The sequence below is a fragment of the Saccopteryx bilineata genome, chromosome 4 (genome assembly GCF_036850765.1).
Source record: "Saccopteryx bilineata isolate mSacBil1 chromosome 4, mSacBil1_pri_phased_curated, whole genome shotgun sequence".
Taxonomy (NCBI): domain Eukaryota; kingdom Metazoa; phylum Chordata; class Mammalia; order Chiroptera; family Emballonuridae; genus Saccopteryx; species Saccopteryx bilineata.
This window is the reverse complement of record NC_089493.1, coordinates 228,320,017-228,345,285: the sequence shown is the minus strand read 5'-3', so window position 1 is coordinate 228,345,285 and position 25,269 is coordinate 228,320,017.

Here is a 25,269-nt window from a genome sequence, read left to right as displayed (position 1 = left end):
GCACTCGCACCCATAAAGCTTCTACAGATTTCTCGAGAATGTAAAATAGTGCTAAAGAAGAAAAAGGCAAAAACAACAGAATATTTTCTATTTCAGTTAAATTTTAAAGGGAAAAATATTGCTTTTACTGATGACATAATGATATAGTTATCAAATTTAGGATAGCTTTACACAGCTTAAAAAGATACATCACTGGACATATCTCCCAAATAAAAGGTGTGCTAAAATTACAGATGCATTATGTGTTTCTAGTATTTAGGTTAGAAAAAAACTTACTAGGGGGAGGGGGAGGGGCACAAAGAAAACAGGATAGAAGGTGACAGAGGACAATCTGACTTTGGGTGACGGGTATGCATCATAATTGAACGACAAGATACCCTGGTCTTGTTATCTTTGAATATATGTATCCTGATTTATTGATGTCACCCCATTAAAAAAATAAAATTATTTAATAAAACAAAAACAAAAAAACTTACCTTATAATTAAAACTAACCTATCAACATTTGTAATCAAAATTACCCTAATCATTTAAAAATTTAGTATTCCATAACTATTGAATACTACAAAAAAGGAATATTTATGTAATAGTGTTTTTATTATTATAAATTGATGACCCAAGTTTTAATGTTTAAAAGACATTGGCATATAGATGATACTTAAACAATGGTATAGATGAGCTAGCTCTTAAGAGAAAATGTAGATAGAGGAGAAAAGAAGGCCTATGATAGATTCTGAGAACAGTCTATAGTCCTAGGTGGGAACTTAAAAGAACTGAAGGGTAGCAAAAACTTACACTGGAGAAAAATAAATATCTCCTATCCCCACCCAGAGATGGAATGATTGATATTTTGCACAGTGCTAAGGGGAGGAGTCATATAGGAGTGATCAAGTGACCACTGCACATTAGCAGTATGGAGAGTGGGAATGACAGATACTGTCAGTGAGTAGAAGAGAATAGGTCTGAGGTGAGGATTGGAGATAAAGAAGAATCAAGTTTTAATATAAACCTTATAACTTGTTGTAATCATCTTGGTTCTTGCCTAGAAAAAAAAAAGAAGTAAAGTAATAGTGATTTAATCCCTGGGCATTGAAATCACAGAGATGTAAAAAATAAACTTTACAATAAATTCTAACACTACTACTAGACCTAGGTTGTTACATATCTCTAGTAAACAGTGAAAGAAAACTAGCACACATATAACTCATTAGTTAAAACAATGAAATATGCAGTTGACTTACCTTCCTCAATAATTAAAATTAATATGGTGGGTAGGAAAGAAAACTGGTCTGATTTAAGCAAAAGAGAAAGAATATTTTTTCAACCACTCAAATTTTTGTTGCTTATATTAACTCCTGCTAGCTCTACCTGCTGAGAAAGTTTCTTTGGACCTCTTTTTTTTATATATATATTTAGATGACATACATCCTAGGATGTTATAGGTAGGAAGACTTTTTTTATTATTTATTTATTTATTTATTTATTTATCCCAAAGTTAGATTCTGGAGGTAGTCAGACAGACTCCTTCATATGCCTGACCAGGATCCCCCTGGCATGCTCATCAGGGGGTGATGCTCTGCCCTTTAAAAGCATTGCTCCATGTGGCAGGAGCCATTCTAGCACCTGAGGCTGAGGCAATGGAGCCATCCTCAGCACCCAGGCCAATTTTGCTCCAATGAAGCCTTGGCTGTGGGAGGGGAAGAGAGAAATAAAGAGGAAGAAGAGGGGAAGGGTGGAGAAGCAGATGGGCATTTCTCCTGTGTGCCCTGATCAGGGATAGAACCTAGGACTTCCACACACCAAGCTGACGATGTTCTACCGCTGAGCCAACTGCAGGGCCCAGGACTTTTTTTAATAGCACCAAAGAAGAAACTAGCAGAAAATACAAAAGGAGTAAAAAAAAGAAATGAAACAGAGTTGTTGTTGTTGCTATTGTCATTTTATAGCAATTTAACTATAACCTAAGCATGTCTGAAATGCTTTGAAATTGCAGATTTCTTCTTTCTTTCACAAAGTCTGGGCAGATAATTGAATTAAGAAATCCTTTATTTACTAGAATAATAATGATAACAATAAAACTAAACACTAGCTAAGCACCTTACCTATATTGTCTTACATAATTCTTATTCTACTATAGTCTGACTCCATGTTCAAAGTTTGCTGGGACCTTTATATCTCATCTCTCCCTTTCCCCTTATTCCTCAAATTTGAACAAGTTGATAAGAAAAGCTGGCCCTGGCTTGTTGGATCAGTGGTAGAGTATCGGCCAGCATGTGAAAGTCCCAGGTTTGAATCCCTGTCAGGGCACACAGGAGAAGCAACCATCTGCTTCTTTACTACCCTCTCTCTCTTTCTCTCTCTCTTTTTACTTCCCTCCCATAGCCATGGCTCAATTGGCTTAAGCAAGTTGGCCCTGGACATTAAGGACTTGGTTGCAGAGCAACCAAGAAGCAGCCCCAAATGGGCAGAGGATCCCCTGGTAGGAACCTTCTGGGTAGATCCTGGTGAGAGTACATGTGGGAGTCTCTTTGCCTCCTTGCCTCTCATTTAATTACAAAAAAGATAAGCCAGGGTGCTTCTTCTTTTGTCACTGTTGGAAAATTTAAGCCATACTGTTGAAACCTTCACCTCAATTCCATCTCAAATTAAATTCCAAGTCAGTTTCCATTCCCTATTTTCTCATACCCTCTTCAGACCTGCTCAGGAACTGCCCTGTTTTCTACAGGAAGTTTTATTGTATGAGTAATAAACTTTTTTATGACCTCTTGATGTGTGTCTGCCATCAACAGTCTTATTATCCAAGCCAAATTTTGTATGTGTGGATGGGATTTTCCTAGATCTGCAGAGTCATTACAATACTGTAATTCAATAACTGGGTAAAATAGTTTATATTATTTCCATCTTATAGAAAAGTAATCTGAAATACAGAGCAGCTAAATTACTTCTCAGAGTCTGGGATTTAAGGTCTGAATTAGGCTACAGTTGCAGGTCTACAAATTAATTGTAGATCTGATATTAACATCTTACTAGTTTATTCATATAATTATTATACATTATTTGTCTCATAAAATAAATATCAGCTTAACTAATTCTGAATTAGTCAAGTTAAAATTAGTAAGAAGCCATCATCTTTTAAAGAAAGCAATATAAAAATCACCCTATACTAAATATCAAAAAAAGTAAGTAAAAAGATAACTCAGCAAACTACAATTCTCAACTTATGCAAGCTGCTATCTTTGACAGCAATATAAGTCAAACCAAGTAGTACTACCCAAACCTTACAATTTAAAAAGTGCCACATCTTATTCTGTCAATAATAACTATTATATATAAAAAATTACAACTCCACAAAAAGATGAGATTAATAATTGTGGCATAATATCCTAGAAAAAGATAAAGAGAAAAAAAATTCCACCGTAAAATGTATCTACTGCTACAATGAAAACAGTAAACTTTCTAATCAATAGGAATAAAACAAAATATAAAATAATGTCATATAGGCATTTAAAAAAGAGAAATATATGTACGTATATTTGAAAAGGAATAAGAGAAAACAACCCTTAGTAAATATGCAGTAATGAAGGTTCATTGTCAAGAAAAAAAAAAAGATAAGTCATTAGCAGTCATCAGTGACATCTATGTATTACAGACAATGAGGGAACTCTTGAGTGTAACACTCTAACATGGTCATAGATAGGAGGCTTTGTGGCTTACTTAAGAGGTAATACATAAAAACAAGAAGATCAACAATTACAAAGGAAGGAAAATTTTGTTTTACTGAAAAATTTGACATACAATATGGTATAAATCTAAGGTGTACAACATGTTAATTTGTAACATATATTTTAACATAATTGTCACTTTCTATAATTAGCAGCTCTACAAATTATATAATTATTTCTTTAGCAGTTAGAATAATTAAATTACAGTCTTCTAACAAGTTTGATGGTTATAATACTTGATGTTATAATTATTGTTTATATTTACTATATGATTAATTAGATTTTTATGGCTTATTTTCTACTCTTAGTGAATTTGTACCCTTAAAAAATATCAGTCCTTTCTTTCCCCTTCCCTTAAGAGACATCGGTCCTATCTCCCTCCTTCTCTGATAACCACCATTTTATTTTCTGTTTTTTAGTTTGGCTTCTTTAGATTTCCTATATAAGTAATACCATATAGTAGTTGTGTTTTTCTGTCTGATTTATCTAAGCATAATGTGCTCAAAGTCCAGTCATGTTGTTACAAATGGGAGGATGTCTTTATCATGACTGAATAATCTTCCATCATATATAATGTAATCATTATATATATAATGATTACAGCATGTTTTTCATTCATTCATTGATGTTACATAGGTTGTTTCCATATCTTGGCTATTGTGAATAATGCTGCAATAAACATTAGAGTGCATATGTCTCTTTGATATATTTTTTTACTTCCTTTGGGTATACCCAGATGTGGAATTGCTGGATCACATTGTCGTTGTATTCTTAATTTTAAGAATTTCCCCATTGTTTTACATAGGGGGTGAACCAGTTTACATTCTCTCTAATAGAGTATAGGTTTTCTTTTTCTACATATCCTTGCCAACACTTGTTATTTCTTTTATTTATTTTTTTTATTGGAGTGACACTGGTTAACAAAATTGTACAGGTTTCAGGAGCACAATTCTTTTTGTTTTTCCGAAGTTAGAAAGGGAGAGGCAGTCAGACAAACTCCCGCATGCAACCGACCCGGATCCGCCTGGCATGCCCACCAGGGGGCGATGCTCTGCCCATCTGGGGCCTTGATCCATTGTGGCGGGAGTCATTCTAGTGCCTGAGGTGGAGGCCATGGAGCCATCCTCAGTGCCAGGGCCAACTTTGCTCCAATGGAGCCTTGGCTGTGGGAGGGGAAAAGAGAGAGAGGAAGGAGAGGGGAAAGGGTGGAAAAACAGATGGGTGCTTCTCCTGTATGCACTGACCGGAATTGAAACCAGTACTTCCACATGCCAGGCCAATGCTCGACTGCTGAGCCAATCTGCCAAGGCCAGGAACACAATTCTACAACACACTTCTATACACTGTATTATGTGTTTATTACCCAAGTCAAGTCTCTGTCCATCATCCCTATAACTTCCTCAACCTTCCTTCACTCTACCCTCCCCCTGGCAGTTGCCACACTGTTGTAAGACAACCTACTGACTGGAAGAACATATTCATTGATACATCTGATCAGGGATTAATATCCAAAATTTATAAAAAGCTTAAAAAACTTAATAGACACTTCTCCAAAGAGGACATACAGATGGCCAATAGACATGTGAAAAGATGCTCAATGTCACTAATCGCCAAATAAATGTAAATTAAAACCATAATGAGATATCAAAGAATGTTTTCATCAATAAATGAACAAACAACAAGTGTTGCAAAAATGTGGAGAAAAAGGAACATTTGTTTATTGTTAGTGGGAATGCAAATATGTGCAAACACAGTAGAAAGCAGTATGGAGTTACCTCAAAAAATTAAAAATAAAGTCAGGTAGTATGATATCTCTAGCTTTATTCTTTTTCCACAGGATTACTTTGGCTATTTAGGGTTTTTTATGGTTCCATACAAACCTGGTAATTTTTTTTTCTATTTCTTTAAAAAATGACATTGGGATTTTGATGGGAATTGCATTAAATTTCTATATTGCTTTGGGTAATATTGCCATTTTAACTATGCTGATTCTTTCCATTTCATTGTGCCTTTTTCAATTTCTTTTAAGAATGTTTTGTAGTTTTCAGTATATAGGTCCTTCACATTCTTTGTTAAGTTTATTCCTAGGTATTTTATTTATTTATATTTTGTTGTAATTGTAAAAGGAATTGTTTTGTTGAGTTCAATTTCCGAAGTTTCATCATTGGCATATAGAAAAGCAATAGACTTTTGTATATTGATTTTGTATCCTTTGACTTTACTGTATTGGTTTATTGTTTCTAATAGTTACTTGGTAGAGTCTTTGGGGTTTTCTATACACAGCATCATGTCATCTGCAAAAAGTGATACCATTACTTTTTCTTTCCTGATATGGATGCCTTTTATTATCCCTCTTGCCTGATTACTCTGGCTAAAACTTCCAGAGTATGGTGAATAAGAGTGGAGAGCGTGGGCAACCTTGTCTTGTTCCTGATTTCAGATTAAAAGGCTTTCATTTTTTTCACTATTTAGTATGATATTAGCTGATGGTTTGTCATATTTGGCCTTTATTATGTAGAGGTACTTTCCTTCTCTTCTGATTTTATTGAGTGTTTTAAACATAAAGTGATGTTGTTTTTTATCAAATGCCTTTTCTGCATCTATTGAAAGGATTATATGATTTTTGCTCTTTTGTGGATATAATGTATTACATTAATTGATTTCTATACATTGAACCATCTTTGTGCTTCTGAAATGAATATCACTTGATCATGAAGTATAATTTTTTAATGTGTTGTGTTTGATTTGCTAGTATTTTGTTTAGGATTTTTGCATCTTTATTCACTATAGATATTTGTAGTTTTCTTCTTTTGTGTTGTCCTTGCCGGGTTTTGGTATCAGAGTTATGTTTGCCTCATAAAATGTATTAGGGAGTATAGTTCTTCCTCTGTTTTTGGAAGACTTTGAGAAGGATGGGTACCAAATCTTCTTTGAATGTTTGGAAGAATTCACTAGTGTAGCCATCTGATCCTGGACTTTTTGTTTTTGAGAAATTTTTAATAGTTGTTTCTATTTCCTCCCTGCTTATAAGTCCATTTGGGTTTTCCACTTCTTCCTCATTCAATCTAGGAAGATTGTATAGTTCTAGGAATTTATTCATTTCTTCTAAGTTGCTGAATTTGGTGGCATATAATCTTTCATAATATTCTACTATGATTCTTTGTATATCTATGATGCCTGTGGTAGTTTCTCCTCTTTTGTTTTGGATTTTGTTTCAAATTATACTATAGAGGCATGATAATCAAAACAGCATGGTATTGGCAGAAAAACAGATATACATACCAATAGAACAGAATTGAGATCCCAGAAATAAAACCATATATATATATATATATATATATATATATATATATATATCATATGACATATGATATATATTATGGACAAATCATCTTTGACAAAGGAGCCAAAATCAAACAATGAAGAAAAGAAAGCCTCTTCAATAAATGGTGCTGGGAAAGTTAAAAGCCACATGCAAAAGAATAAAACTTGACTGGAGTTTTTGCCCTTGCACAGAAATGAACTCAAAATGGATCAAAGATCTAAATAATAGATCTGAAACAATAAATTAAATATACTGCTCACAAAAATTAGGGGATATTTTATAGCTCTATATTCATTTTAAAATATCCCCTAATTTTTGTTATCAGTGTACAAGAAAACATAGGTACTGAACTCATGGGCCTAGACCGTAGAGAGCAACTTATGAATTTTACCCCAAAGACAAGGGAAGTAAATTCAAAAATAAATGAATGGAACTAAATCAAACTAAGAAAACTTCTGTACAGCAAAAGAAATTGACAACAAAACAAATAGGCACCCAACTAAATGGGAGATGATATTTGCAAAAAACACTCTGATAAGGGGTTAATATTCAAAATATACAAAACACTCACAAAGCTTAGCACAAACAAGCAAACAGTCCAATTATAAAATGAGGAGAGGACCTGAACAAACACTTCTCACAAGAGGACTTACAAATGGCCAACATATATACGAAAAGATGCTCATCTTCACTAGCTATTTGAGAAATGCAAATCAGAACTACAATGAGATACCACCTTACACCTGTTAGATTGGCTATTATCAATAGGACAGGTAAGAACAAGTGTTGGAGAGATTGTGGAGGAAAAGGAACCCTTATTTACTGCTGGTTGGAATGAAAATTGGTACAACTATTATGGAATAAATAATGGTGGTTCCTCAAAAAATTAAAAATAGAACTATTATATGACCCAGCATTCCCTCTCCTGGGTATCTACTCCAAAAACTTGAAAACATTGGTATGTAAAGACACATGCACCCCCATGTTCATTGCAGCATTATTCACAGTGGCCAAGACATGGAAACAACTTAAGTGTCCTTCAATAGAGGATTGGATAAAGAAGAGATGGTACGTATATATAATGAAATACTACTCAGCCATAAGAAATGATGACATAGTGACCTTTATGACAACAAGGATGGAACTTGATAACATAATACCGAGTAAAATAAGTAAATCAGAAAAAGCTAAGATCTGTATGATTTCATACACAGGTGGGATATAAAAGTGAGACTCATGGACATAGATAAAAGTGAAGTGTTACCGGTGGGAGGAGGATGTAAGGGAGGAAAATGGGGCAATGGGAAGAGGAAAGGATGTAAAGAGGGACAAATATATATAAGGTGACAAAATTATTTGACTTTGGGTGATGGGTATACAACATAATCAACAGTTCAAATGTTATAGGAATGTTTACCTGAAACCTGTGTACTCTTATTGATCAATCTCATCCTGTTAAATTTAATTTTTTAAATAAAGTTTTAAAAATGTAAAAAAAAATGCATAGATAAATTTGATTACCAGGGGTAGATGGAGTGGGATAAGGGAGTAAAGAGGGATGAATATAAGGTGACAGAAAATTATTGAACTTTGGGTGATAGGCACGCAACACAATTAACCTTTCAATGCTATAGAAATGTTCACCTGAAACCTTTGTACTCTTATTGATCAATGCCACCCCATTAAATTTAATTTTATAAATAAGAAAATAAATAAAAATGGAACTTCCTTAGATCCAGAGATTTTACTTCTGAAAATTTATCTAAAGGAACTCAAAACTCTAATTTGAAAGAAGATATGCACCCCTATGTTCATTGCATTATTGTTTACAATAGCTAAGATTTAGAAGCAGCCCAAATGTGCATCAATTTATGAGTGGACAAAAAAGTAGGAGGTACATTTACACAGTGGAATACTATTCAGCTGTACAAAAGAAGAAACTATTATCCTTTGTGACAGCATGGATGGTCCTGAAGAGCATTATGCTAAGTGAAATAAGCTTGTCAGAGAAAGACAAGTATTATATCATTTCACTCATATGTGGAATAGAATGAAATAAATGAACTAAAAAGCAAGATAAAGACAGAGGCTCATAGATATAGAGTAGGTTGTCAGTTGTCAGGTGTCAGAGTGTGGGAGGGATCTCTTGTCTTGATGATAGCCATCTGGCAGGAGTGAGGTGATGTCTTATTGTGGTTTTTTGACTTGAATTTCCCTGATAGTAGTGATATTAAGCATTTTTTTGTACCTGATGGCCATTTGGATGTCTTTTTTGCAAAAATGTTTATTTGTTCCTCTGCTCATTTTTTTAATTGGATTGTTTCTTTATTATTGAGTTGTAAAAGTTCTTTTTGTATTTGGGTGTTAACCTCTCATTCAATATACGGTTGCAAAATTTTTCTCACATTCTCTAGGTTGTCTTATGTTATTAATTTTTCATTTTTATGCACAAAAGATTTTAAATTTCATATAGTTTCATCAATTTTGCTTGTATTATTTGTGCTTTTGGTGTCATATTATAATAATCATTGCCCAAAGCAATGACAAAGAGCTTCTTTCTTTTTCTTCTAGGGGTTTTATGGTATCAGGTCTATGTTTAATTGTTTGATTTATTTTAATTTTATTTTTGTAAGTTGTGTAAAATAGGGGTCAAATTTCTGTGTTATACATTAGTTTATCCAATTTTCTCAAGACCGTTTGTTGTAGAGACTATCCTCTTCCCATTAGGTGTTCTTGGTTCCTTAGTTGGCTGTATGTGGTTTTTTAATTCTGAGCTTTCTATTCAGTTCCCTTGGTCTATGTCAGTGTTTTTCAACCACCAGTCTATGGACCAGTCTGCCAGAAATTTTATGCCAGTCCGTGAAAGAGTTAACCACCCTGAGGATCTATGAAGATTGTAGACCAAATGATCTTAGCCGAATTTGCTTTTGTTTGGGGTATTTCTGCTTTAATGGTTTCCAAAATATCAAGATGTTAATCCACTGTAATTTTAACTTTTCTCAGAAAGCTATAACATTTCTGATAAATGGTGAAAAGTTTCCTTTTAGCATTTCCCAAGGGGAGAATTTAGGAAGGCTATTATATATGCTATTTCACTTGCACTGTTGATATTTACTTGAACACACATGGCAATATTATCTAAAATGAAAGGACTCCCATGTGTACACAGTGATACCCCTTATCCATGAAGAATACATTCCAGGACACCCAGTGGATGCTAAAAACTTCACAAACATCAAAGAATGTACTTATATAAACCTACATGATATTGCCTACTACACATCTTGGCTATATGGTATATTGTTCCTAGGCCACAAGCCGGCATAGCATGTTACTATACCAAAAAACAAAAAAAAAACAAACAAAAAAACCAGATTAAATAAAGCATGGAGAAAATTATGCTATCAAGAGATACAACAATTCAACAATTACAAGATGTATGAGGTTTCTGCTGGTATAATATGGCATACTGTTTTACAGCAATCATTTTTTAAATAGAAAGAGTACACTCTAAATTAATAAAAAGTGTAGTCCTAGCCAGTTGGCTCAGTGGTAGAGAATAGGCCCAGTGTGTGGAAGTCCTGGGTTTGATTCCCAGCCAGAGCACACAGGAAATTTGCCCATCTGCTTCTCCACCCTTCCTCCTCTCTTCTCTCTCTATTTCTCTCTTCCCTTCCCACAGCCAAGGCTCCATTGGAGCAAAGTTGGCCCAGGCGCTGAGGATGGCTACATGGCCTCCGCCTCAGGTGCTAAAATGGCTCCAGTTGCAACAGAGCAATGGTCCAGATGGGCAGAGCATCACCTCCTAGTGGGCATGCCGGGTGAATCCCAATTGGGTGCATGTGGGAGTCTGTCTCTCTGCCTCCCCGCTTCTCACTTCAGAAAAAAAGAATAATAATAAAAAGTATAATATAGTAAAAACATAAACCAGTAACAAGCATTTATTATCATTATCAAGTATTATATACTGTATGTAAATGTATGTGACTGGCAGCAAAGTAGGTTTTATACCATTATCACCACAAACACATGAGAATTGGCATTGCTCTACAATGTTAGGATGCCTACAACATCACTTGCCAATATGAATTTTTTCAACTCCATTGTAAACCTACAGAACCACTGTTGTATATGCATTCTGTCCCTGACTGAAACATTATGTTGCATGACTATATGTGCATACATATCTTCTGATTTAAAGAAGGTACTTTATGACTTTTCTTTGGCAAATCTAAATTGCCAGTGTCACTATTCTTGTGTTTTGGGGATATTACTAAATAAAACAAAAGTTACTTGAATACAAGTATGATGATAACTCAACAATCTGATAACTGAGAGGGCTACTAAATGATTAATGGGCAGGGAGTGTATGCAATGTGGATACACTAGACCAGACAAAGAGGTGAGTCAAAGCCCAGGCAGGTGTGAAGCAGACAGTACAAGATTTCATCATACTACTCAGAATGACACATAACTTAAAACTTATGAATTGTTTATTTCTGAAAATTTGCATTTGATATTTTCAGATTGTGTCTGACCAGGCAATGGTGCAGTGGATAGAGCATTGACCTGGAATGCAGAGGACCCAGGTTCAAAACTCCAAGGTGGCTGGCTTGAGCACAAGCTCACTAGCTTGAGCGTGAGGTCGCAGGTTTGAGGACCTGGAATCATAGACATGACACCATGGTTGCTGGCTTGAGCCCAAATGTCACTAGCTTGAGCCCAAGGTCTCTGGCAAGGGGCCACTGGCTCAGCTGGAGCCCCCTGGTCAAGGCACATATAAGAAAGCAATCAATGAACAACTAAGGTGCCGCAACAAAGAATTGATGATTCTCATCTCTTTCTCTTCCTGCCTGTCTGTCCCTGTCTGTCCCTCTCTCTGTCCCTGCCTCTCTCGCCAAAATATATCTGTATGTAGATATATTTTCAGATCATGGTTCACTGTGGGTAATTGAAAATGCAAAAGCAAAACTGCAGATAAGGGGGAATTACTATATATGACATGTACACAATATGTAGAGCTAGAAAAATAAAAATCGAAATTGACCCTTATCATAAAATTAAAATATGCTGTTAACTATCTAGAATACCCAGCATTGTGACCAGTCTGATCATCCCCCTGCTCTCAAATAATTATTGCTTTGGCACATAATAATAATTATAGCTAATTCTCACAAGGAAATAAGGAAGAGATAAGTAAAATAATGTTCTTTTTTATCAATAAACAGTTGTAATAGAGTTTCTATTACAAACTACAAATAAACTCAGATATTAAGTTTAATTTATTTTATATTATTCATTATAATTGGTGTGCTAATACATTATTAAATGCCAGTTTTTTCTATTTTACTTTTTTTCCCAGCTTTATTTATTTATTTTTATTTATTTATTTATTTTTACAGAGACAGAGAGTGAGTCAGAGAGAGGGATAGACAGGGACAGACAGACAGGAATGGAGAGAGATGAGAAGCATCAATCATCAGCCTTTCATTGCGCGTAGCAACACCTTAGTTGTTCATTGCTCTCTCACATGTGCCTTGACCACGGGCCTTCAGCAGACCGAGCAACCCCTTGCTGGAGCCAGCGACCTTGGGTTCAAGCTAGTGGGTTTTTGCCCAAACCAGATGAGCCTGCGCTCAAGCTGGCAACCTCGGGGCCTCGAACCCAGGTCCTCTGCATCCCAGTCTGATGCTCTATCCACTGCACCACCGCCTGGTCAGGCTTCCCAGCTTTATTAAAATATAATTGACATATAACATTATGTAAGTTTAAGATGTACAATCTGTTAATTAGATACATTTATATACTGAAAAATGAATACCACCATAGCATTAGCTAAGACTTTATCCCATCACATAATTGCCATTTTTTTTGTAGCAAGAACATATAAGGTCTATATGTTCTCGCTACATATAGACCATATAGGTTCTTATATGCTGCTTAGAAGCATTTAAGTAAATAACACAGTATTATTAGCTATAACCAAAATGCTGAACATTAGATCTCCATTAGTTAATCTGATAACTAGAAGTTTGTACCCTTTGACAATATCACTCCTTTTCCTTGACCCTCCAACCCCTGCTAAACACCACTCTACTATATGCTTCTGTGAATTTGACTTTTTAAAAATTCTATGTATAAGTGATATCTATAGCATTTATTTTACTCTGATTTATTTTACTTAATATAATGCTCTCAAGGTCTATCCAAGTTGGTGCTAATGGCATGATTTCCTACCTTCTTACAATTGAATAATATACCTTTAATATTTATAATATAGAATAATATAGAAAAATATTCTATATATAATAGAGTATTATTCAGTTGTAAGAAGAAAGAAAAAAATATATATATACATACATACCACATCTTCTTTATCCATTCATCCTATGATGGACACTTAAGTTGTTTCCATATGTTGGGTTTTGTGAAAAAAGATGCAAAGAACATCTGAGTGTAGACTGTAATTTCAGTTCTTTGCGGATATGTTACCAGAATTGGAATTCTTGGATCACATGGTAGTACTATTTTTGACTTTTTAAGAAACTTTCGCCCTGGCCGGTTGGCTCAGCGGTAGAGCGTCGGCCTAGCGTGCGGAGGACCCAGGTTCGATTCCCGGCCAGGGCACACAGGAGAAGCGCCCATTTGCTTCTCCACCCCTCTGCCACGCTTTCCTCTCTGTCTCTCTCTTCCCCTCCTGCAGCCAAGGCTCCATTGGAGCAAAGATGGCCCGGGCGCTGGGGATGGCTCTGTGGCCTCTGCCTCAGGCGCTAGAGTGGCTCTGGTCGCAACATGGCGACGCCCAGGATGGGCAGAGCATCGCCCCCTGGTGGGCAGAGCATCGCCCCTGGTGGGCGTGCCGGGTGGATCCCGGTCGGGCGCATGCAGGAGTCTGTCTGACTGTCTCTCCCTGTTTCCAGCTTCAGAAAAATGCAAAAAAAAATGCAAAAAAAATGCAAAAAAAAAAAAAAAGAAAAAGAAACTTTCATACTGTTTTCACAGTGGCTGTACCACTTTATTATTTCCACCAATAATACACATCTCCACTACTTACCAATATTTATCTTGTCTTTGTGATGATAGCCATTCTAATAGATTTAAAGTGATATAACATTGTAGTTTTCAATTGCATTTCATGCACCTAGTGAACATTTTTGTCTTCTTTTGAAACACATTTACTTAGTTTTTGTCCATTTTAAAATTGGGTTGCTTATTTTTGCTATTGAGTTGTAAGAGTTCTTTATATATTTTGTATATTAGCACTTCACCAGCTATATGATTGCAAACATTTTTCTCCTGTTCTGTAGATTTTATTTATATTTTGCTTGGTTTTTTCCTTTGCTCTGCAGAAGCATTTTCTTTTGGTGGGCCTACTATTTTTGCTTTTGCTGCTTGTGATAACTACCATATTCTTAATGTATAGGATGAGAAATTACTTGATAACTAATAGATATGAAACATATAGTGAAAATTTTTTGTACTCTTTGAAATGAAAATGACAAAGAAAATTACTATTATATAATATTTTTTGAATAACACTGGGGAACAAAATTTTTGTTGCATCCACAAAAATACTTGTTCTTACCTAATTCGAGTGTGCTGATCTCAAATCTGACATTAGTTTTTCTCTGTAAGCTACAGTATTTGCAATTCAAGATTTTAGGTTTTTATCTTACTGTAAAATTTTCAACATCTAGTTTAACATAATGAAGTAGAATGTCTTCTTGGGCATCATCTTTGTGAAAATATAATAATTTATATAATGCAGTAAATACACATACACTAAAAGATATGGTTGCATCAGAATTTGTCTACAATTTTGAAATACAACATATTAAAACACTTATTTTAATCATAAAATTTGCACAAAACTTATTTAAATTCTATTCAGGCAAAAATTTGTGTTTGTAGCTCTTGTGTTTGTGTACTTGTTGAGTACAATCTCATTTAATGTTCCAGAAGTAGTCTGCTCATTGCTAACAGCTCCAAGATTTTCGGGAAACTTATTAAGGTGACTGCTCAGGAAGTGAATCTTAATGCTCATGTTACATCTAATGTTGCAAAAAGCCAACAGCATCCTTTGAACCAGAAGTTCATAGTTTTCTGCTTTTTTGTTGCCAAGGAAGTTCTTTGTAACTGCCACAAAAGACTGCCATGCTGCTTTCTCTTCCTTATTCATTTTCCTGGCAAATTCTTCATCACGTATGAGGATTTGAATTTGAGGTCCATCAAATACACCTGCTTTTATCTTCTCAAAAGACAAGGCAGGAAAAGCAGAAATAATATGTTAAAAGCATTCACTTTTTCTATTCAAAGCCTGAACAAACTGCTTCAGTTTGATGTGAATTGGAGGAAAAATGATCCAGTCTCAATTAACTACAGGTTCATTCGCAATATTTTGCATCCCTACTTCCAGAGCTTCACATTTTGGCCACTCCTTCTGTGTCCAGTGTTTCTCCCAAGCTTGACTGTCCCACAAACACAGAAAGCAAGGATACTTCGTGAAACCTCTCTGTTGTCCTAGCAGAAAATTTAACATTTTAAGATCCACACAAATGATCCAGTTATGCTCCTCATACTTCAGAAAGTTGAGGACAATTTTTATGTCATTATAATCTTCTCACAGATAAGTTGAATAACCAATTGGAACCACTGCATAAACATTATCATTGTGTAGGAGAACACATTTCAGACTCCGTTTTGAGCTGTCAAGAAATTGGCCCTGGCCGGTTGGCTCAGCGGTAGAGCGTCGGCCTAGCGTGCGGAGGACCCGGGTTCGATTCCCGGCCAGGGCACACAGGAGAAGCGCCCATTTGCTTCTCCACCCCTCCGCCGTGCTTTCCTCTCTGTCTCTTTCTTCCCCTCCCGCAACCAAGGCTCCATTGGAGCAGAGATGGCCCGGGCGCTGGGGATGGCTCTGTGGCCTCTGCCTCAGGCGCTAGAGTGGCTCTGGTCGCAATATGGTGACCGCCAGGATGGGCAGAGCATCGCCCCCTGGTGGGCAGAGCGTCGGCCCTGGTGGGCGTGCCGGGTGGATCCCGGTCGGGCGCATGCAGGAGTCTGTCTGACTGTCTCTCCCTGTTTCCAGCTTCAGAAAAATGCAAAAAAAAAAAAAAATGCAAAAAAAAAAAAAAAGAAAAAGAAACTTTCATACTGTTTTCACAGTGGCTGTACCACTTTATTATTTCCACCAATAATACACATCTCCACTACTTACCAATATTTATCTTGTCTTTGTGATGATAGCCATTCTAATAGATTTAAAGTGATATAACATTGTAGTTTTCAATTGCATTTCATGCACCTAGTGAACATTTTTGTCTTCTTTTGAAACACATTTACTTAGTTTTTGTCCATTTTAAAATTGGGTTGCTTATTTTTGCTATTGAGTTGTAAGAGTTCTTTATATATTTTGTATATTAGCACTTCACCAGCTATATGATTGCAAACATTTTTCTCCTGTTCTGTAGATTTTATTTATATTTTGCTTGGTTTTTTCCTTTGCTCTGCAGAAGCATTTTCTTTTGGTGGGCCTACTATTTTTGCTTTTGCTGCTTGTGATAACTACCATATTCTTAATGTATAGGATGAGAAATTACTTGATAACTAATAGATATGAAACATATAGTGAAAATTTTTTGTACTCTTTGAAATGAAAATGACAAAGAAAATTACTATTATATAATATTTTTTGAATAACACTGGGGAACAAAATTTTTGTTGCATCCACAAAAATACTTGTTCTTACCTAATTCGAGTGTGCTGATCTCAAATCTGACATTAGTTTTTCTCTGTAAGCTACAGTATTTGCAATTCAAGATTTTAGGTTTTTATCTTACTGTAAAATTTTCAACATCTAGTTTAACATAATGAAGTAGAATGTCTTCTTGGGCATCATCTTTGTGAAAATATAATAATTTATATAATGCAGTAAATACACATACACTAAAAGATATGGTTGCATCAGAATTTGTCTACAATTTTGAAATACAACATATTAAAACACTTATTTTAATCATAAAATTTGCACAAAACTTATTTAAATTCTATTCAGGCAAAAATTTGTGTTTGTAGCTCTTGTGTTTGTGTACTTGTTGAGTACAATCTCATTTAATGTTCCAGAAGTAGTCTGCTCATTGCTAACAGCTCCAAGATTTTCGGGAAACTTATTAAGGTGACTGCTCAGGAAGTGAATCTTAATGCTCATGTTACATCTAATGTTGCAAAAAGCCAACAGCATCCTTTGAACCAGAAGTTCATAGTTTTCTGCTTTTTTGTTGCCAAGGAAGTTCTTTGTAACTGCCACAAAAGACTGCCATGCTGCTTTCTCTTCCTTATTCATTTTCCTGGCAAATTCTTCATCACGTATGAGGATTTGAATTTGAGGTCCATCAAATACACCTGCTTTTATCTTCTCAAAAGACAAGGCAGGAAAAGCAGAAATAATATGTTAAAAGCATTCACTTTTTCTATTCAAAGCCTGAACAAACTGCTTCAGTTTGATGTGAATTGGAGGAAAAATGATCCAGTCTCAATTAACTACAGGTTCATTCGCAATATTTTGCATCCCTACTTCCAGAGCTTCACATTTTGGCCACTCCTTCTGTGTCCAGTGTTTCTCCCAAGCTTGACTGTCCCACAAACACAGAAAGCAAGGATACTTCGTGAAACCTCTCTGTTGTCCTAGCAGAAAATTTAACATTTTAAGATCCACACAAATGATCCAGTTATGCTCCTCATACTTCAGAAAGTTGAGGACAATTTTTATGTCATTATAATCTTCTCACAGATAAGTTGAATAACCAATTGGAACCACTGCATAAACATTATCATTGTGTAGGAGAACACATTTCAGACTCCGTTTTGAGCTGTCAAGAAATTGGCCCTGGCCGGTTGGCTCAGCGGTAGAGCGTCGGCCTAGCGTGCGGAGGACCCGGGTTCGATTCCCGGCCAGGGCACACAGGAGAAGCGCCCATTTGCTTCTCCACCCCTCCGCCGTGCTTTCCTCTCTGTCTCTTTCTTCCCCTCCCGCAACCAAGGCTCCATTGGAGCAGAGATGGCCCGGGCGCTGGGGATGGCTCTGTGGCCTCTGCCTCAGGCGCTAGAGTGGCTCTGGTCGCAATATGGTGACCGCCAGGATGGGCAGAGCATCGCCCCCTGGTGGGCAGAGCGTCGGCCCTGGTGGGCGTGCCGGGTGGATCCCGGTCGGGCGCATGCGGGAGTCTGTCTGACTGTCTCTCCCCATTTCCAGCTTCAGAAAAATGAAAAAATGAAAAAAAAAAAAAAAAGAAATAGCTGCCATTCTGTTGGACTATAAGTGGTAACACCTTGCTGGCTGAGAAGACTACTGATATCATGACAGTAAACAAAGTGTCTTTGGGAAAAAAGTCTACAAAAATTTATTCATGCTTCCTGAAATGGGATACTTTAGCTAACCAGTGAAGTATATTCTTTTCTTGAAGCCTGGAGGCTAATAACTCAGCTGCTTTCTTTGATAGGCCCAAAGAATGACTCTTACTAAGTCATTCAATTCAGGTTGGCTAAACTTCTGAGGGGTTAATGACTGCTTGGCATCAGAAGAAGACCCTTCAGATTCTACAACCATTTCCTCATGCATCTTATCAAAATACACTTGATCATCATGTTCACTTTCTTCATCCTTAGAAGAAATAAAACCATTGAAAACTGGAACAGGGAGTGTCTCAGAGTGTGGGATAGGTCATATTGCTGAAGGAATATTAGGATATGCGATCATATGCCATTTTTTCTTGCTGATGCCTTTCGTATGGATCAGACAGAAATAACCATCACTGCTGTGGTCCTTAGGTTCACACCAAACCATGGGAATACCAAAAGGCATTCCTTTGCGTTTTCCTTTTGTCCAGTCACAAAGCATTTTCTCACAATTATGACACACAATATGAGGAGCCCAATTCTTGTTTTGATTGACAAGGGGAACTTGAAAATAGGCAATACATGCATGTGTCACAAATGATGAAATTTTGCACCTTTGACGTTGAAGTGTGTAACAGCCACATATATAACAGAAGGTGTCAGGATTATTCTTACATTTATGCCTACTCGAAGAAGCCATGATTCAATCTTAAAACAAAATAAGAGGGTGTTTTTATCAAATAATACTTTTTTACATTTAAAAACAACTACAATTATGTAAAAGTGATGTTTGTAAAACATTAATTGCCTTGTGGTTATGTTCAATCCAGGAGTCGTTGCCCTTTAACACCAATTTATAAACCAATGCCTACCATTAACTATAACAAAAAGAAATTAAAATTGCATAAAAACTAGAGCATGCACCAAAAAACAGATTTTAGATTTAGAATCAGCGATGCAGAAATATATAGAAACAGTTCTAAAACCTCACGCCACAGAAAATGAAAAAAATGTTCCCCAGTGTAATTTATTAAATACATATACTTTTAAATTTATAGAAACAATGTTTTTATTTTTTCCTCCTTGTTAGATTAAGAGATATTTGAGGGCAAGAAAATAACTTAGGCAAGTGAAATGCTAAACTATTATAGAGAAAAGTAGTTAAAATTAAAAGAAATAAAAAGACATAGTGGATCAGCTACCCTAGAAAGTCTGAAATGGAGATTTGTATGCAGAAAAATTATTAGTGAGTACTTATGTAATCAAACCTGTTGCAAAGATAAAAGCTGAACTCTAAGGCTATGTTTACAAAAGCCTTTGTTTATTTAACAAGAAAGTCTAGAGTTTTGATAGACCCTTCAAAATTATTCATTATTTGGGCCAAGGAGCCAGGTCTTTATCCCTGACTGTGACCAGATTTGAGATACAGTCTGCTTTTTAAAAGGAGGAATGACCTTGGGTGAAACAGCATTCTACAGTTATGTCCAAGTACCAGGATGGGATTCAGTTGAGGGCTCTAAGCCACCAAAACTTCCAGAAGCCAGAGTACTGAGTGTTTCTATACTTAAGGGGATACCTGCATTGCTCACCATGACATCGACTACAGTTTAGCTCTTGAGGCAGTCAGATACACTTGATTCATATACTGTTATGGAGGTTACTTCTTTAGATTCTGTTGGGCCTCATTTCCTGGAATAAAGTTGTAGGAGGAAGGTTAGTTTGATAAACTACACCCCTGACTCTGCAGCCTGTCTTGATGGCATAAATATATTTATATCACCACCTTCTCCTCTCCCATTCATTCTAGAGTCTCCATATAATCAACTAGCACCTGTGTAGATTAACAGAGCAGGCCATTTCTTTACTCTATCAAATTTGCAGATACATGGAATAATATTCAAAAGGACTGGTAGTCCTATAGTCAAATGCTCACTACTGTCATGTATCTTTTGCTCTTATGGAGCACATCAGATCCTTGGTCTGATGTAATATCAGCAAATCGGGTACTCTGTAAATCCTTAGAAGCAATTGCTACCTAAATCATTACAAGCAGGAAAAGCATCCCCATGCAAAAATATGGATTTATCCCAGTAATAACAAAATGCTTTTCTATTCAGGTAAAAGAAATTCAATGTAACTAATTTGCCAACAGATAAATTGTTAAGTTTCTTCAATAGATGGTACTAAATTAGAACTGAAAGTATGGTCTCTGTTTCTGTGAGATTAGGCAACAAACCAATGCAGTAGCTACGTTACCTCTGCTGATCAAAATAGCCTTTAACTTTGCCAAATTAGCAACTATTATGCCAATACTTGATTGTCTCTGAAAGTGACTGGTTGCCATCAACTGTATGCATAATTTTCTGAATGTCATTGTTTAGTACTGTTTCTTTAATGAATGCATTTTAGTTGGTATTGTAAAAAGACTTTTATATTTAGTATGGGTCCTTAAACTTACCTCATTCTCAGATCTCTATGTCTCCAGTCTTTCCTTCCTTCCCCTTTTTCACCACTAGCCAAGTTGTCATTTGTATTAGTTTGTTAGTGCTGCTATAGCAAAGTACCACAGACTGAGAAGCTTAAACAACAGATTTGTTTTCTAACTTGTTCTCATAGTCCAAGGTCAAAGTGATGGTATGATTAGTTTCTCCTGAAGTTTCTTTCCTTGGTTTGCAGAGAGCTGATTTCTGTTGTGTCTTCACATAACCTTTGCTTTGCCCATTTCTGGTGTATCTTCTTCTTATAGGGACACACAAGTCATATTGGAATAGAGCCCCACCCGACAGCCTCATTTTAACTTAATGACAGTTTTATAGCCCTTACCTCCAAATGTGGTTATATTCTGAGGTACTGAGGGGTTAGAATTTTAACAAATGGATTTGGGGGATATAATTCAGCTCATAATACTATTGCCCAGGAGTTTATTCTAACCACAGGCCACTATTCTTTTCATACAAAGTGCTTGACCAAATGTAAAACACAAAAATTCTGACATCTGGACATTTCTTTGTTGTTGTTGTTTTTTAGACCACCCTTAAACTGTGCTATAGAATAGCCATTACCCCCTTTCAGCATGTACTCACATGTTGACTTGACTCTACCTTGATCCAAACTTGGGCTTTTCCCTCTGTCCATATGGCATAGGTGTGAGCTAAAGAATACTTGTGGATGACATGGAATCTGGATCATCTGTACAGGCAGCTTGCATTTACCTTCTGGCTCTGCTTATTCCCGATATCACATATCAGCTGAGGGCTCTAAGCCACCAAAACTTCCAGAAGCCAGAGTACTGAGTGTTTCTATACTGAAGGGATACCTGCATTGCTCACCATGACATCGATTACAGTTTAGCTCTTGAGGCAGTCAGATACACTTGATTCAAATACTGTTATGGAGGTTACTTCTTTAGATTCTGTTGGGCCTCATTTCCATATATCCTCATTATCACATATATGACCCAACTTGTGACAGAGTGCTGTTGGGTCCTCCCAAACTTAGAATTTGGTGGGTCGCACACCACCCAGCTCTTGATGAGCAGTTAGGGCCATATAGACACTTGATGGCCGATGGCCAGAGAATTATTCCTAACAAATTCATTCAAAGTTGTTTATATATCATATTGCTCTTAGCCATTATGCATTTCCGTTTTTCTTGTGCTTTATTATGTTTGTCACTATTCTTCTAAAACACACTCATGAAACAAATCTGCTCCCTTGGGATTAATTCACCTATTAACATGTTGGAAGAGGCCATGACCTGTTTTCTTTTGCTTTCATGCAGAAATGATTTATACAATGATTCATACTACTTTTAAAAACAAAAATAATGTTAAATTTTCCTGAGGTTACTCCCTAAATCGTTGAGCCCACATCTGTCATGACTTTGTTTTATGATTGATCGACTAATCACAGGATGAGAAAATGGCAAGAGTCCTCTTAAATTGTAAGTCGCAAATAAACTGCATAACTCTTGGCATGATTGTAAGGCTAAATGAACTTCAGGTTGATTCATTACACTATGAAGCTAAGACTCCTTGTGTAAAGAAATAAACTGAACAGCTGCTTGGTGTTGACTTACAGCCTTATTGTAAATAGCTGAATAGATGTTGTCCTCTTGGGAGATTAGCATTTAATCTTTAACAGGAAATTTCAGTGCATTCACCCCTCAGGAGAAGTACACAGCTGTAAAATATGAAAGCTAGAGTACCACCCATGGCTGAGTAGTTATGATAAGGAGCATTTCTCCTACCTGAGATTTTTATCGCTTAAATGTGTTTACCAGATTCTGCTGTATCCGGGTGTGCATAAAGTAGGGAAATGAAAGTTCAGCTCAGCGGAGTTACAGAGAAGGGCTGGATATAATTGACAGCAACAGCAAAAAGATCTGAATTTAATTACCAAGGAAAGACTCTTAAAATAAAGTAAAGTGTGTTTCATACTGGAATAAAAGGCATTTTCCTCTCAGAAAAGAGTAATTTGTCATGGAGGATGAATGAGCACTCACCATTACTAGTGGTAGCTGCCCCTGGATGATCTCAACAGTTGGTCGTAGACACAAATTAACATCACACTCCAGATGAAAATTCCCAGCAAGGAGGAAGAAGAAGATACATCCTTGCCCACCCATACCTGGATCACCTACAGAAGCTCCCCTCAGGATGAACAGCTCAAAAAAAAAAAAAAAATAGCAATCCTAACCCACAGTGCCTAGCTAAATTTCCTGGTACCTTTATAAAGTGTGTATCTAATTAAAAAATAAAATTAGGATAAACCAACTAAATCATAATTTGGAATAATAAAATTGGACAAAAGAGAAAAAGAAAAAGAGATATCTTAGATTTGGAGACAGGTTCCCAGTTATCGTGACATTATTTCAAACCTTTAATTTAGAAAGTTAGAATTAAGTTAATGCCACTTTAGAGTACACGTTTCCATCACTATTAAGATATAATTACTTTTTATTATGTTGTATACCCTTTTGTAAAGCAATAACTACACATGCTTTTCACTGTTCACCTACCCTTCTTTTTTTAAAATCTAAGTCCAGGCCCTGGCCGGTTGGCTCAGTGGTAGAGCATCGGCCTGGCGTGCAGAAGTCCTGGGTTCGATTCCTGGCCAAGGCACACAGGAGAGGTGCCCATCTGCTTCTCTACCCCTCCCCCTCTCCTTCCTCTCTGTCTTTCTCTTCCCCTCCCATTGGAGCAAAAAGATGGCCCGGGCGCTGGGGATGGCTCCTTGGCCTCTGCCCCAGGCGCTAGAGTGGCTCTGGTCGTGACAGAGTGACGCCCCAGAGGGGCAGAACATCGCCCCCTGGTGGGCAGAGCTTTGCCCCTGGTGGGCGTGCCGGGTGGATCCCGGTCGGCCGGGCGCATGTGGGAGTCTGTCTGACTGTCTCTCCCCGTTTCCAGCTTCAGAAAAAAAATACACAAAAAAAAAAAATTAAAAAAAAAAAAAATAAAAATAAATAAATAAAATCTAAGTCCAGAGTACTCAAAATTGGCAACGGAAAGTTGGCCAGCCTCAGCCCTGTAGATATGTTAACTAAAGGCCAATTATATTAAAAGAGGTGTGGGAAGCTGTCATTAAGAGCTGACACTGACATGTCAACAATAAGAAAAAAACCCCAGTAAATGTATAAATATATATAATGTAAAAACTATCAATTAAAATCTAAAATATAGATGCTAACAGTTTCATTAAAGAAATTATAATAATTGAAAATAATAAAGATTAGAGATAAAAAACTCAATAGAAATGTTTAATAGTGAAAATGTTATTGATACAATAAAGATAGTGAATTCCAGAAGTTTCCGGGAGAGGAAACAGCAATTAGATTAGTATTAAAACTAGTTTTGATACCATGGGCTTCAGCATTGTGATGTCAATTTGGGAACTATGGTTTTCTTTTTAACACTATTTTATAGGGCTTTTAAGTGAAGCTTCCTAACATCTTTTTAGCCATAGCCCTCTTTAAAAACTGATGAAAATTGTGAATCTGGCTCTTCAGACAAAACGCATGCTCAGGCATAAAATATGCAAAGAATATCAGGGCATTTTTGAACCCCTTGAAGTTAAAGTTTAAAATCTATGTGATAAAGATGATATACTTTTTTTTTTCTGAAGCTGGAAACGGGGAGAGACTAGACAGACTCCCACATGCACCCGCCGGGGATCCACCCGGCACGCCCACCAGGGGCGATGTTCTGCCCACCAGGGGGCGATGCTCTGCCCCTCCAGGGCGTCGCTCTGCCGCGACCAGAGCCATTCTAGCGCCTGGGGCAGAGGCCAAGGAGCCATCCCCAGCACCCGGGCCATTTTTGCTCCAATGGAGCCTTGGCTACGGGAGGGGAAGAGAGAGACAGAGAGGAAGGGGGGGGGTGGTGGAGAAGCAAATGGGCGGGAATCGAACCCGCACGCCAGGCTGACACTCTACCGCTGAGCCAACTGGCCAGGGCAAGATGATATACTTAAAGAGGTTGTTGCCATTTCAGAAACCAAAATCCCATACACTACAGCAAGCACATGAGCTTATGATGGAGTGATCAATGAATAATGTTGATGCAGGTTCTTGACTAGAAGGAGACCATCAAATATGAGTAACTCAACATGAATAATGGATGAATATTTATTCTCTTGGTTTCTATTCTGTTTGGTCCAAGAAAAGAGAAAAACCATATCAAGCAGTTTGCAGAATGCTCTATCTTGAGACTAGAACACTATAGACAAAGTAGAAAAAGGAAAAATAACAGAGTAAGAGCCCAGGTCAGCAAACTAAAGCCCACAGACCAAACCCAGTCTGCTACCTGTTTTTCTGTGTCCCAAAAACTAAG